Source organism: Chelonia mydas, chromosome 5 (assembly GCF_015237465.2).
Source record: "Chelonia mydas isolate rCheMyd1 chromosome 5, rCheMyd1.pri.v2, whole genome shotgun sequence".
In the NCBI taxonomy this organism is placed as follows: domain Eukaryota; kingdom Metazoa; phylum Chordata; order Testudines; family Cheloniidae; genus Chelonia; species Chelonia mydas.
Window position 1 is genome coordinate 104,154,778 of NC_051245.2, and position 12,988 is coordinate 104,167,765.

Genomic DNA, 12,988 nt, shown 5'->3' on the forward strand with positions numbered 1-12,988 from the left:
GTCAAGATATCAATAGCAGCAGAACAACAAAAAATCACACCTCATCCTGCTTTCTTATATTTTTATTGTTTCCCAGCATCATGAACACAATATTCCTTAGACCCTTCATCCTTCCTTTTTAAGGACATTTCCATGCTCTAATCTTAGCCCATGCTACTTCATGTGTTTTTGCCTAATCTCCCCTCAATCATCCACATACAAAACCCTCAGGTACATGCTTATTTGTGCTTGGAACCCATGCTTGTCTGTATAGTTGGGGGCACAGTCTAAAACTGGAGCTGCGCTTTAGCTTGGGCTGGAAACTGCCCACTTTGCAGCAAGGACATAGGCAAGATCACTCATGTGCTGATAGTCTTCCAATGCCCTTCCCACAATTTCCCACAAAGGACGATAAATTCTCCCACAATTGACAGAACTGACTGGGAAAGAATCCTACAGCAACTCAGCACACAAAACCATGGGATGTTTTCCCGGACACATACAGGAAAGTTAAGAAACAGTGAGGACATAGTAACATGGACAGGGCTTCATTGTGGGAATGTTCATATTCAGGGTAGGCTAATCTGAGCATTCAGATTCAGGTGCCAACCACCAGGGCTGATTTACCCCAAAAAACAGAAAATGAAGCACCACCAGTGTAACATGTAGGATTAGGGTAGCATTGCTTTAAATCGTTTGTAAGCCTTCTAGTCACCTTCACTTTTCTCTGTTTCAAAACCCACAGAATCTTGATAGAGCAGCAGTGTTATGTCGCTAGACCTTGCATGTTGCATATACAGTTAGTAAATGGTTATTTGGACTCCATTTGCCCTTTCATTTTGTGTATGTGGTTTAAAGTAAAAGACAAAAACACCAAGTAAATTTGTTTCAGAATATGAAGACAAGGCGAGTCCCTTATTTCAATATTCATACATTGTGTTATGATTACAAAGATGTCTTTACAATGGCAGTTAATCAAAATAATTGTACAAATGTTGACCAAAGTGTAGAACAGGTGTTTTTGCTTGAGCTACAGGTATGATTTGTATAACATGATGAAAGAATGTGTGCTGCGCATATGTAGGTGAAAAGGCAAATCAATAAATTTGGGGGTATGGATATGCAGTGATTAAAGAGTATTCTGTAGCCATATGTTGGCAGGTGTAAATCACTATGTCATGACCATGAATGTCTTTCCTCTCAGAAGACTCCTTGCCATTCCCAGTGGCTTTCCCATTTTTTCTGACCTTTTCTCTCTGCTCTTTGACATCTCTTCTACCATCTCCTTTTTAAAGAGGCAGGGGAATAGACAGCATCTATTTTTTGCACACTTTTATTTCATACTTCATAATCTTATTTAACTAGATGAGGATCATCATAATCTGACTGTCACCATCATGAATCCTTTCTTTTGCTGAACATAGTGATGATTAATAAAATAAAAATAGCACTGAACAGGTTACACATATATACACAGGCTTATTCATTTGTTTTCTTTTAGTTTTTAAACCTGGCAACACCTTGCTACTAAAAATCAGATTTTTAATTTACATTAATTTACAGAAAGTGCTGCCTGATAATATAGGTGCTTCCAAAACCCACAAATGCCTATTTTAATTAAGCCTGCACCCCTTACCACCACATCTTCCCACCACACACACACACTGCACCTCTTGCCCCCAGCAGATTTGCTGTTGCTCTCCAGCTCTAGAAGTTCTTCTTCACCTCTTGTCCCTGGTGTGGAGGTGAGAACTGCAGTAATATATCTACCCGCATCCCTCAAACCTGCATGAATGCTCCCCCCACACCCCAGGCATGGAAGGAGCACAGCTTCAGGGTTCTCCACCTCAGGCCTGGAGGCAAGGAAGGGGACATGAAGGGTCAGAGAGGGGTGGTGATCTGCAGAGCTGTCAAGAATTATCTACTCCCCAGATGCTCTGAGAGCACAGGGCTCAACACTTCTCCAGCCCTTTGTGTTTAGACTGAGGAAGGGGAAAGAAAAGGAGAAATCTTGTCTACATGCTGAGAAAGGAAGCTGCCTCTCAGCAGGTGCAGCAACACTGACTGGCTGCCTGTTCTCATTATCCTGTTCCTGAGGCAGGGCAACCACTGACCCATAGTAGGGTCTGAAAACCAGCAGTCCCTGGGGAAAATGCATCATGGTGGTGGGTCTAAGTCTTAATATGTGTAGTTTGCTGTTGTGTAGCCACCTCCCCAAGAAAGAGCTCACCTTACGGCAACATCCCTAAAGAGTACAATCAGCAGGTCGCTATGTGTGCCCAGTGTAAAAGGAGTTTTGAAATTAGTGAAAACACATTGCCTGATTTTCAGGGAGGCCAAGCAACATTAACTTTAGTGGGAGTTACAGGTGCTCAGTGTCTCTAATAATCAAGTCAATTTTATTCTGGAATATTTTTATTGCACAGTTCACAGAAAAATATGCTTTCTGATCATCTGATTTGAATGAGACCAAGTAAGGAACACAGCTCATGTGTTCAGTTGCATGCTTTCCAGGAGTTCCTCCACAATGTGTACTCAAAACAACAAAACATCTAGGAAATCTCTTTCACTTTGCGACAACAAATTAAAAAGACAACAATATCAACAACAACCACCCCCACATCCAAATTACATCTTAATTATCCAGGACAATATATGTTACAAACTATGGGCCTAATTCTTATTCCCCATTCAAAACCTGAGTAAATGGGTTTTGCATTCAGAAACTGTTCCCAAACTGAAGCAATGTAATGGTACAACAGTACTGACACTCTGCAGCTCCTAGATTATAGTAGTGGTTGCAACCTGTTGTACTGTCCCAGCATATTGGATCTGCAGACTCATTGCTTAGACTTTTGCTACATCCCCAAGCCTTCCATCCAAGGTGCCACAGAGAGCCACCACAGAGCACTGGCCCATGGCAAGAAAGCGATGAAGAATCTTCTGTCTGGCCATTCTACAACTTGCCCCACCACACATAGGGACCAAGACAATTCTGCTGCTTTCTGGGCCTTGCGTACCCCCACACAAAGTAGAAGCTGTATTTACACTTTGGGGGATAGAACCTTTATTTATTAAGTGTGGGTACTACTGGACAAAAAGGAGAGAGATTGGGAAAACCATTCTGTTTAAAACTGAAGTGGTGGCTACATTATCCAAATGTGAATCTATCATCACAGGCTAGAAGCACATCCCTGTACTACATACATATTCTATTCCTGTCCATTGTCACTGAATGAGACTTTTCATTAGAAATATTTATAGGAGAACTAGACTGCATGAACATTATGAACACAAATCAAATTAAATATTTTATTTGTAGCACAGAACTTGAAAATCACTTGTATTATTCATCCACAAATGCAGAGTTACATGCGTGCAGACGAATACAAAAAAGTATTAAAACTAGTTATTGATACAGTTGGGTTTTTTTTAAAAGGAGGACATTTTTCTCTTTCAATCAGAATGTGTGTGTCACTTCAAGAGTCTTTTTCACAAAACAAAAATAATAGTTTGATAGTGTTTTATTTATTTTATTTCAACCATTTCTCTTCTACTAGCCCTTTCCTCAGATAATTTTCACAGGACTCAAATGCCAAGCTCCCTAGTAGCATTTGTAATGGCTTCCCTTGACATTACTTCATCTGCAAAGTAGTCAGTCACCTAATAAGAAATTCTGTGGTCCTGGTTTGCTATTTTTACTGCATCGAGACTAGAATCATACTCATCCTTATTCTATGCAAAGAAAATCAGTGGCCTCTACTATCCTTACCTAATAGCTGCAAAAGGGGAGCAGGTTACTTGAGATTCATCATCACTTTCAGGGTCCCTGGTTCAGAGAGGGCCTGGCTTTATAGGTCTATGGAGTTGGCTAGAAGTGCGGCAATCTCAGGGTTGCAATATAGAGAGGCAGGCCATCCCAACACGTGCTTAACCTACCTGTGCTCTTCTTGTGACACCTGCACCCTTTCCTGGAGAAGCTATATTACCAATGACTCCTTGCCTGTCCCTGCACCTTATCCCCTTCCTTTAAGTGCAGAGAAGAATCTTGTAGGACAGTGTCAGAAGTCCTTCCTATAGGAATTTTCCTTTGGTTTTCCAATAGGAGGGTATCACATAAGGTAGCTATCCCCCACCATGCTCCCCAAATGCACAGAGCATCACCATGCAAGTGCAAGAAGGGATTTTTGCATGGGTCTTATACCTCCAATTAGTACAAAGTACCTGATCCAGCTGAGCTGTGTAGGACTGCTACTGCAACTCCAGAAGCAGGCCACTCCTGTAGCGGTGAGCAAACAGGTTACACTATGGGACGGGTATTCCACACATTGTACTGTGCATAGTGCAGGGCTTGCTCATCCCACTGCTCAGGCTTTAACAGCTACATCGTGCACAGCAGGGAAAGGGGCATGTTAAGAGTGGAGGAGACGGAATACATGAAGGTCCAGACAAAGTAACTCAGCCTGTCACATTCCCACAGTGGCTGTTAAACAACTGTTTGAGAAACCAGCAGTCACTTTACTTCCAGACTGGACCAGATGTAATTGTTCTTCTGCAGTTACTGATGCTGCAGTGATCTAAAGGTATTACAGCTCTGAAAGAACTGGTTGGTCTACACAGTACTTCCAATCAGCTGTCATCAAGGAACCTTGGTTGGAGCATATACCAATTGTTTTGTCACCTATAAAAAGGTTCACCAATCTGAAGGTTTCACAAGGGGCTCTAAAATTGTTTATATGTGCCTTACTCATATAGCTTTAATAGTCATTAGAACCACTGGTGGGCACAATTACCCCTTTGACCTGGAGTCCCCTGTGGCTACAGACTAGGCAGTCCAGCTCAACAACTAGTCTTGTTGAACTGACATTTATCACACACACAAAAAAAAATCACATCTCCATTTTTATTTCGGGTTAGATGGCATAATTAAAAATTTAACATTCCAACACTGGGAAAAAATGTAACTTAAATTATGGGCAAGCAATCTCCAAATAAAAAGACAGCAATAACACTGATAAAGTGTGATTTCTTGACAGACCCCATATACATTTTCTCTGCTCTTATCACCCAGATCTAGGACTAATGCAGAAGGCACCTTATGCAGGAGAAGCATGCATCTTGCTCTGCTTTCAAAGCCCTTTCAGAGCCAGTGTCTCAATTCTTTTTCACATTCAGGATAGGAAGTAGGGTCTGGACTTACTATCATGCAGAGGATTTTCCCCAGCCCCAGCACAAACAGACATCAAGCAATTGGATCTGCAATCTATATTTTTCTTTTCAATATATATAAGCTCATGCTGCACGCAGATGGAACAAATTCCACATATCTTCCTTATGAAAAATCAGCAAACTACTCTGAGTCTTGCTCATACTGCAGACGTGCACATTAAGAAATCTTTTGCCAAATATATTTTTAAAACCTTAATTTTAAATTTCAACCCACTATAGAGTACATACAGAGTAACAAGCTTTTAAACTCCTTTAAATAGTCCATTTTGGTTATCAGGACACATCTGCACTCAGGCTGTATTATATGTTGAATAATAAATTAGTCAAGTGTCTGTAAATAATACATTTTGATACATTTAACATTTAGTTTTGACAGAAACATTGAAAAGTTGATTTTATGGGCCAGAAACTGCAGTCCTTAATCATTTAAAACTCCCACAGATTTAAATTCCACTTGACTTCAAAGTATGGTCAGTAGGATCCAGCCTTTAGAAGCAAGAAAACAATCTGGCAGTACAGAAATATATAGCATAAAATCTATACTTTACATATAACAAATTCCTATAATCCTATAATTGACTTAATAGGATATGTTCTATGTCTATGATATTCTATATGTATAAAACCTCTTTCTGCAGCTACTGATAGCATATGAAAATAGATATATCATTCAGATTTGGCTTGTTGACAGTAAAAGTAACAATCCCACCAATATTCTCAGTTATCACTAACCTTCCTCTTAGTTTTTTTACATTAAAATGTAGTAGTAAAGCCACTGAGGTCAAGCACAGCAGATCTACTGATGCTTAGAAAGCAGGTGACACCACCAAAAACTTTGCAAGCCTCTCTTTATATGCCTGTTTATGTAAAATTTTTGTGAGTGTCTGTTTCTCTTCTCCTGGTCTTTGTAATTAAGGGCATTAACATGAACATTGAATCTTTTGTTTAAGAATTCCTGGTGCTTATTTGCTACTTGATTTTAAAAGCAATGTATGTGACATTACAGTATTTTCTATAGCAATTAATTATGATGTCCTAAAGATTATGGACAAGATTTATTACTTATTTAATGCCACAGATGTCAATAATCTTTGACTCTATTATCCTAACCATGCTGTTATTACTCTGGCAAAATTCTGTTGACTTCAGAGCAGTTTTTGGCAGCAAGACAACTGTATTGTCAGACCTCTGGGTGAAAAGTAAAAAAAAGTACAAATAAACTTTTAATAAACAAAGATCTTGTTTTCATCTGAATGTCCTAAAAACAGTGATTGTGAAAAGAAGAATACAGAAAATATTTTTCCATGTAATGTTTTTCTATGAGTCATTAGCTGCTCTTTGAAAGCCAGATTTTTGCTAGCCTTACTCTCATCAAGCGGTTTCTTACTCCATAAGTAGTTGCACTGAAATCAGTGGAACTATTTGACAAGTAAGGCCCTACTCAACAAGACAACGGGATTAGAATCAAACCCTGAATTATGCACCAGCTACATGAATGTGATTATGAATTTTATATTTTTTGCTGAGTTTATTTGCACAAGTTATTTTGTTGTTTTCAACAAAATGGGACTAAACCAACTAAGCTTGCACTAAGCACAACTTCATCTGCTAACCTGTTTTCACCATAAACATAGTACGAGTAATCATCTTCAGTAGTTATACCTAAAATCCTAACCTGGTCTGCTCTCTGTTTCAGCCAATGCAGTCTTAGTTTTTCCAACTTATTATAGTACTTTGAACTTGTATAGAAAACAAGTATATTCATAAGTTAGGACTGGCAAAATAATTAAATAAAATAAACAAGACATATAAAACAAACAGAAGAAACAGCTGGGTATTGTTTAATTTTATGTTTATTTATGCCAGCTACTTTCAAGTATAACTGTGATCTCTTATTATATTTTTGCAGTCAAACACCAGTCTGTTTACTGTCAGTTTATTCAATAAAGCCAAATGCAACAATAGTGCATGTCATAATTGTCCTTAAGCAGTTTTATGAATGAAGTCAAATTACTGTGTTAAATGATATTCACACTTATACAGCAGACTTGTACACTACATGATAATAGCAATGAAACAGAGAATATTTGCCTTCACCAACTGTAACTGTAAGCAAATACAGGTACACAGTACTTTATTAGTAAGAATTCCTACAGTAAGCACACGTTAGAGGAATTAATCATTCATTCCCAGCAGACTGCTTATATATTTCACCGGGCCATTATCTGATCTGAATAGCAAGAACAGTTGCATAGTAAAACGCATTACCGCTGACAGCAGCAACTTTATGCTATCAACTTTAAGATGTAACTATTTCTGTAGCATTGAAGGCAACAGAGATTTTTGAAATCTCCTTTGTTTCCTTTGAACTAGCCTGCCCTGATTTGATATTATCAAGATACATTCGTACGCACACACAATCAGACATAATATATATATATATATATATATATAAGCTTCAATTGCAGGGCCTTTGACTCAGGTCATTTTCCATTGTATTAAGTCAAAATTACAGCAAGCGTGAAATGTATGTCAAGCCACTTTTTCATTTAGATAGTTAGGTATTCCCATCAGAAATTCTAGATTTGTATGTATTTATATGTCAAAAATTGAGCAAAAAGTATGTTCCAAATTATTAAAGTCATAATTATGCTGTCATTTAACCCAATCCCAATTGCATATGTAATTAAATACTTGGGAAATATATTAAAATACTTTTGGGGAAAAGACAGACCATATATTATGCATTCAGTATCACATGTTGCATATCTGGGGATCACTTACCACACCAATGAGTCTAACCTAATAAACTTCTATCCACATAGTCTCAAAAACTTCTATCCACATGCAAATTAGCTAGATACATTCTTCTAATGTTTTCCACACAGAGAATATCCCAGCAATGAACAGTGTCAAAATGTTACCCATTATTAGGAAAGTAATATTGAATGTTAAATTCGTGTTCATGACGCAATTACACAGAATGCCTTACTATGCCATCAGATACATATTACCATTTTTGTTATTTCAAGTTCACAAGTTCATAAAACAACATTTTGCTGCCATAAAAGCTGCCATCAAACAAAAAGAATATTGTGATGCAGTATTAAGTCACCAATCGCTAACTATGCTGTGAATTTGTAGCCTATGCTTTGTAATTATTCCTTGCTTTGAATTTATGTGCAGTTGTAGGCAAATGTGAATTTTATTCTACTACCATACATGTTAGGTCTTACAGACTGCTTTTATGTTAATGTCTTAAATCAATCTTATCTAATTGGCCTAGTTGTTACAATATATTCTAGTTTGATAACGGTACAGATAAAAACATTTGATTTTGCAACAACTTTCACGTTTGAAAGTAACCATTAGCTGCCACAGATATTTAGGAGAAACTTTCACATTAAGATATAATATAAAATCATCCTGGGTTGTTTATCAAAAATAAATGTTCAAATATATGTTGATTAGTTTCTTGTAACTTTGAAAATTACATGAGACATAAATGCATTCTGAGAATCAGAAAACTGAAAGCAATATCCGCAGCAGATTAACTTTTGAGGGTTCTATTTACACTACACTAATTGTACTGTATTTTTAATTTATACTGTGAAGTGTGGAATTTAATTTGTCAAGAAACAGGTAAATTGTATCCAAATTGGGATCCATACTGTGCCTACTCTGCATAACAATACAAGAAGAATTCAAATCAAAGTCCATTTGGCAATAATAAAGAAAAAATGCTGAAATGTTATTGATTCCTTCTAATACATTCAATACAAACTGAGTCAACTGTATTTCTACTGATATGACACAGAGGTTTTATTTAGATATTATAAAACACTAGCTAATAGGTTTTCATTGCCCATATTCATCATCATCATCCCCCCCCAGGAAGCAGTTAACCCTCAACTACTGATATTAGTAATACCAGTAAAATAAAAATAAAAATTAGTAGTAAGCTTTTATATATACACATACACAGAGAGAGAGAGACCAGAAATGCAGCAAATGCTGAGTATGGGTATGCCTGTCCCAAGGGGAATAATTCTTGGAAAAGTTTCTTTATGCAAAGACTTCATTGTTAAAGACGCCTTAAACCTGCCACTTCCTGCCATATCTCTGACAGAGCTTTGTACATTCTTCTGTCAGTAGCACAACTCAACCACCAAAGCACAATGGTATTCTCTCCTTCCAAATTGAGTTTACCCTATTTCTTCCCCCCACCTCTACCTTTTTCACAAATCCAAGAAATGGATACTTTAATACTCCAATACTTTAAGTCATGTCCTGGAAAAATCAAAGCTGGGAAATTAAAACAGTGTTTCCTAGGGCTGCCATCCCCACCAGAAAAAAAAAATTGTACTAAAAATCTAACAACATTGGAGATTTGGACTAAAAATAATGTTTTTTAAAAAGCCAATTAATGGCAGCCAAAAGCATCCTTAGTAACTACACCACATGTTATTTTATGGTAGAATGATCTGACACCTAGTGTCACCTTTCCCTTCAAAATCCTCTCCATCCCTACTAGAAGCATCTCTTTGTTTATATTTTATATAGACATACAGGTCCCTAAACGCGGTGTAATATACCCAAACAACACTATTCGAACCCATAACTCCTCTAATTCAAGTGCTCACCTTCAATTTTCTTTTCTTTCTTAGATTTTTTGTTTGTTTGTTATAAGCTCAGCAAACCACTCTTCCCATTGGGAACAGTTTAAGTTACAGGAGTCAAAGTTTCCTTGTTGACCTGACCAGGGCTGGTTAGCAGAACAGAAAAGGACACATTTTAAAATGAAAAGAAAACACCCCTCCCCCCTCCGCCCCCCACAAACCCTATACAAACAAGAATTTACTCACTAAAGCAGCCAGCCCGGACCTCTTTGGAAAACCTCGAGGGGTCTTCGCTTTCCTCTCCTGCCAGTCAGATGAAGAACAGTGTCTCTATTCCACACGGGCCCAGGGCGCACTGCAAGGAAAGAGAAGCACATGCCACATCAAGCGGGTTTGTTTGGGTGGGCTGACGGGTTAGTCCTGTTTTCAGAAGAAAGCCTCGCACCACGGCGCTATAGCGCATACATAAAACCCAGGATCAAGAGCGCCTGGAAAAATTGTTGTTTTTTTTTTGGGGGGGGGGGGGGAAGAGAAATACCTGCAACTCTCTCCGCTGAGGCTGGCAGAGAGAGACTGGGGGGGGGGAGCGGGGGTGAAAGTGAGACGCTCCTTGGTGGCAACAGCGGGAAGATGCAGCGAGAGCACGAGAGGAGTCAGCGCTGCTGTCAAAGTGACACACACACACGCCCGCTCCTGCTGCCGGCTGTGTGCGAGGCAGCGGCAGCATCTCCCTCCAGCGCGCGCGCACACTCGCGCTCTCTCTCTCTGTCTCTCTCACAGGCGCATCCCCACCAAGAGCAGCCCCAGCCCCACACGCGCTCACCTGCATTTCCTTAACGAGCCACTTGATGGCTGGCCGCGGCCGTGCACGGCGCTCTCCCCGGCTCCGGCCAAAGCCCACCGGGGAGGAGGGCGCGGGGTGGGGCCGCTGACGCCGCTGCTGCAACTTTACTTGCCCTCTCGCTCTGCCCGCAGCTGGGGGGGGGGTGCCTTGCGGAGAGCAACCCCCGCTGGGAGGAGGCAGCTGGCGCCTCACCCCACCAGCGAGGTGAGCCCGGCCCGGCCCGGCAGTCCTGCTCACGGGCTGCAGCGCGCACCGCCCGCTCCCTGCCCTGCCGGGCCTGTTCCGGGGCAGCCTCCGCCCTGGGTGCGGGGGGCCGAGAGAGGAGCGCTGCCCGCTCGGGGTCACGGAGGCAAAGCGGGGGGCGAGAGGGGAACAAGCTGTTTGACCCGCTGAACTTTCTACCAGGCGATTTGAGTGGGGTTTTTTGTTTTTTTGTTTTTAATGCTTGTCGCGTGGGCTGCGCCCGGTGCCCACCCCACAGCGTGCGGGCGAAGGGCGAGCTGCTGCCACCGCCTGCTTTCCCAGCCCTCCCTCTTTCCTTCCTTCCTTCCCGTTGCACTCGTGCAAAAGGAGCAGCCGATCTGCCTGCTATTAATAATAATAAGCCTCTCCCAGCTTTGCTCTCCACGGGAAAACAATTAATAATGCATCAAAATAATGCACCTTCACAAGCCAGCGGCTAGCAATGAGCAGAGGATAATACCACCACTTAGGAGATCGCCGCTGTGGACACGGCGGTTAGGCACCTTTGCCTACCACTCACGCCGAAGTGTAAGCACAGCTTGTGCCCTGGCTATTAATAAAGCCCCTTTCCCTCCCAAGCAGCTATCATCATCATCAAAGAAAGTCTCTCTGTTCAGGACTAGTGGATACAGCGCATCACTGGGTCGGTGCCGGGGCTGTGTTCTAGGCAGGGCCCCCCCAAGCCAATCTGCTCGCTTCTCCTCCTCTTTTGTTTACCCTGTTGGGTTAAGCAAAGTATTTGGCCCTTTTAGTGTTTGCCGTGCCTCCCCTGACGATAGTTTGTGTATTTTAAATAAAGATTTCATTCTGCCAACCCGCAGGAAGCTTTTAACAAGAGGCAGCTGAGCGTGTCGATATCTTATCTCTTTTTACTGCTGCTCCGGCGTGTACATCAGCTCCAAACTCATCTCTTTTCTTCGTCGCCTAATGCTGTGGCATCTGAGCGGCGGCAGCAGCAGAGCGCTGCTCCCAGGGGGGGCTTTTACTTTGCCCTCAAAGTATCTCCCAGCACTGAGTGGAGTCTGAAAATCCTCCCTTCACTAAAGCAATATTCGGGGGTGATTGCCAGACGGCTTCCAATTCCACTTGTAAGAATAAATCCAGCGGGCAGGGAAATTGTTTTCTTCTTTAATTCTGAAGCATTTTCAAAAGAGAACGGCCAGGTCCTTTCAGCAACATTTCAATTACACGTTTCCCAAAAGGATTTGGAAATGCTGGTCCGTTCCTCATGTCAGGGAAATATCCTGCACTAAAAAAGACAACTGACCTTCCTAAATAGTTTACTAAAGACAGTAACAAAGAAAAAGACGAACGTAAAATAAAAGTAATCTGTATTTAAAATGCAATTTTACTGAGTGAGTCAGCTACCTCCTATTGAATTTTTAAAAGCAAGTGCGATACGGGATGTTTGATTAAAGCTGATTTCATTTCATCACTCATTTCCCACCACTTATCTGTTCAGTTCTTGCTTATGGTCACCTGCTACAAACACCTAAAAACACCTCCTTCGGCAAAGAGACATGGACTAAGTTCACCCCCAAACAAATGGCACAGCACACGTCGAATACCATATAAATACATAACCCTGCTAGAGGAGCTTCTGCCAAAGGAATCCGATTCTCACTCCGCAGGTAGGGGTTATTGCACTGTTCACCCATGTCACCTGCGACAAGCATGCATACAATTAAATGCTGCTCAGTTTTCAAAACAGTGGGACTTATCCTAGCTGTAGTGGTAAACACAGGAAAATAGTGAAACATTGTGGGCTAACATAGCATCTAAAGTAGACTGGACTTCTTTATTTAACATGTGGACAGTTTGTCAGCAGCAATCTCACAGCGGTACTCAGGCAGATGGGATCTGGACTTCTCAATTTCACAATAAGGCAGCAATTTAGGGCACAATCCTTCATTCCCAAATTCCCAGGACAGTCAATGTGCATTCACTTAACATAAACACACCCACACGGGGTAGGAGTGCCAGCCTTGTGAACAATACAGGGCAGATCCTCAGCTGGTGAAAACGGTCATAGTACAGCTGCAGTTAATGGAGCTATGATAACTGACACCAGCTG

The 12,988-nt window shown here is 41.0% G+C and overlaps 1 protein-coding gene across 5 annotated transcripts in view; it reads right to left on the reverse strand.

Annotated features, from left to right (window-relative positions):
* PTPRD (protein tyrosine phosphatase receptor type D) overlaps positions 1-12,988 on the reverse strand; it is a 2,140,771-nt gene that overhangs the window by 1,638,158 nt on the left and 489,625 nt on the right. For 2 of the 5 annotated variants that reach the window (XM_043546218.1, XM_043546214.1), the window contains exon 5: positions 10,074-10,182. The gene's annotated coding sequence lies outside the window, so the exon portion shown is untranslated. Of the gene's footprint in view, positions 1-10,073; positions 10,183-10,365; positions 10,588-10,650; positions 12,456-12,988 lie in introns of those variants that run through there. The other 3 variants (XM_043546216.1, XM_043546219.1, XM_043546215.1) reach the window with 3 other exon arrangements.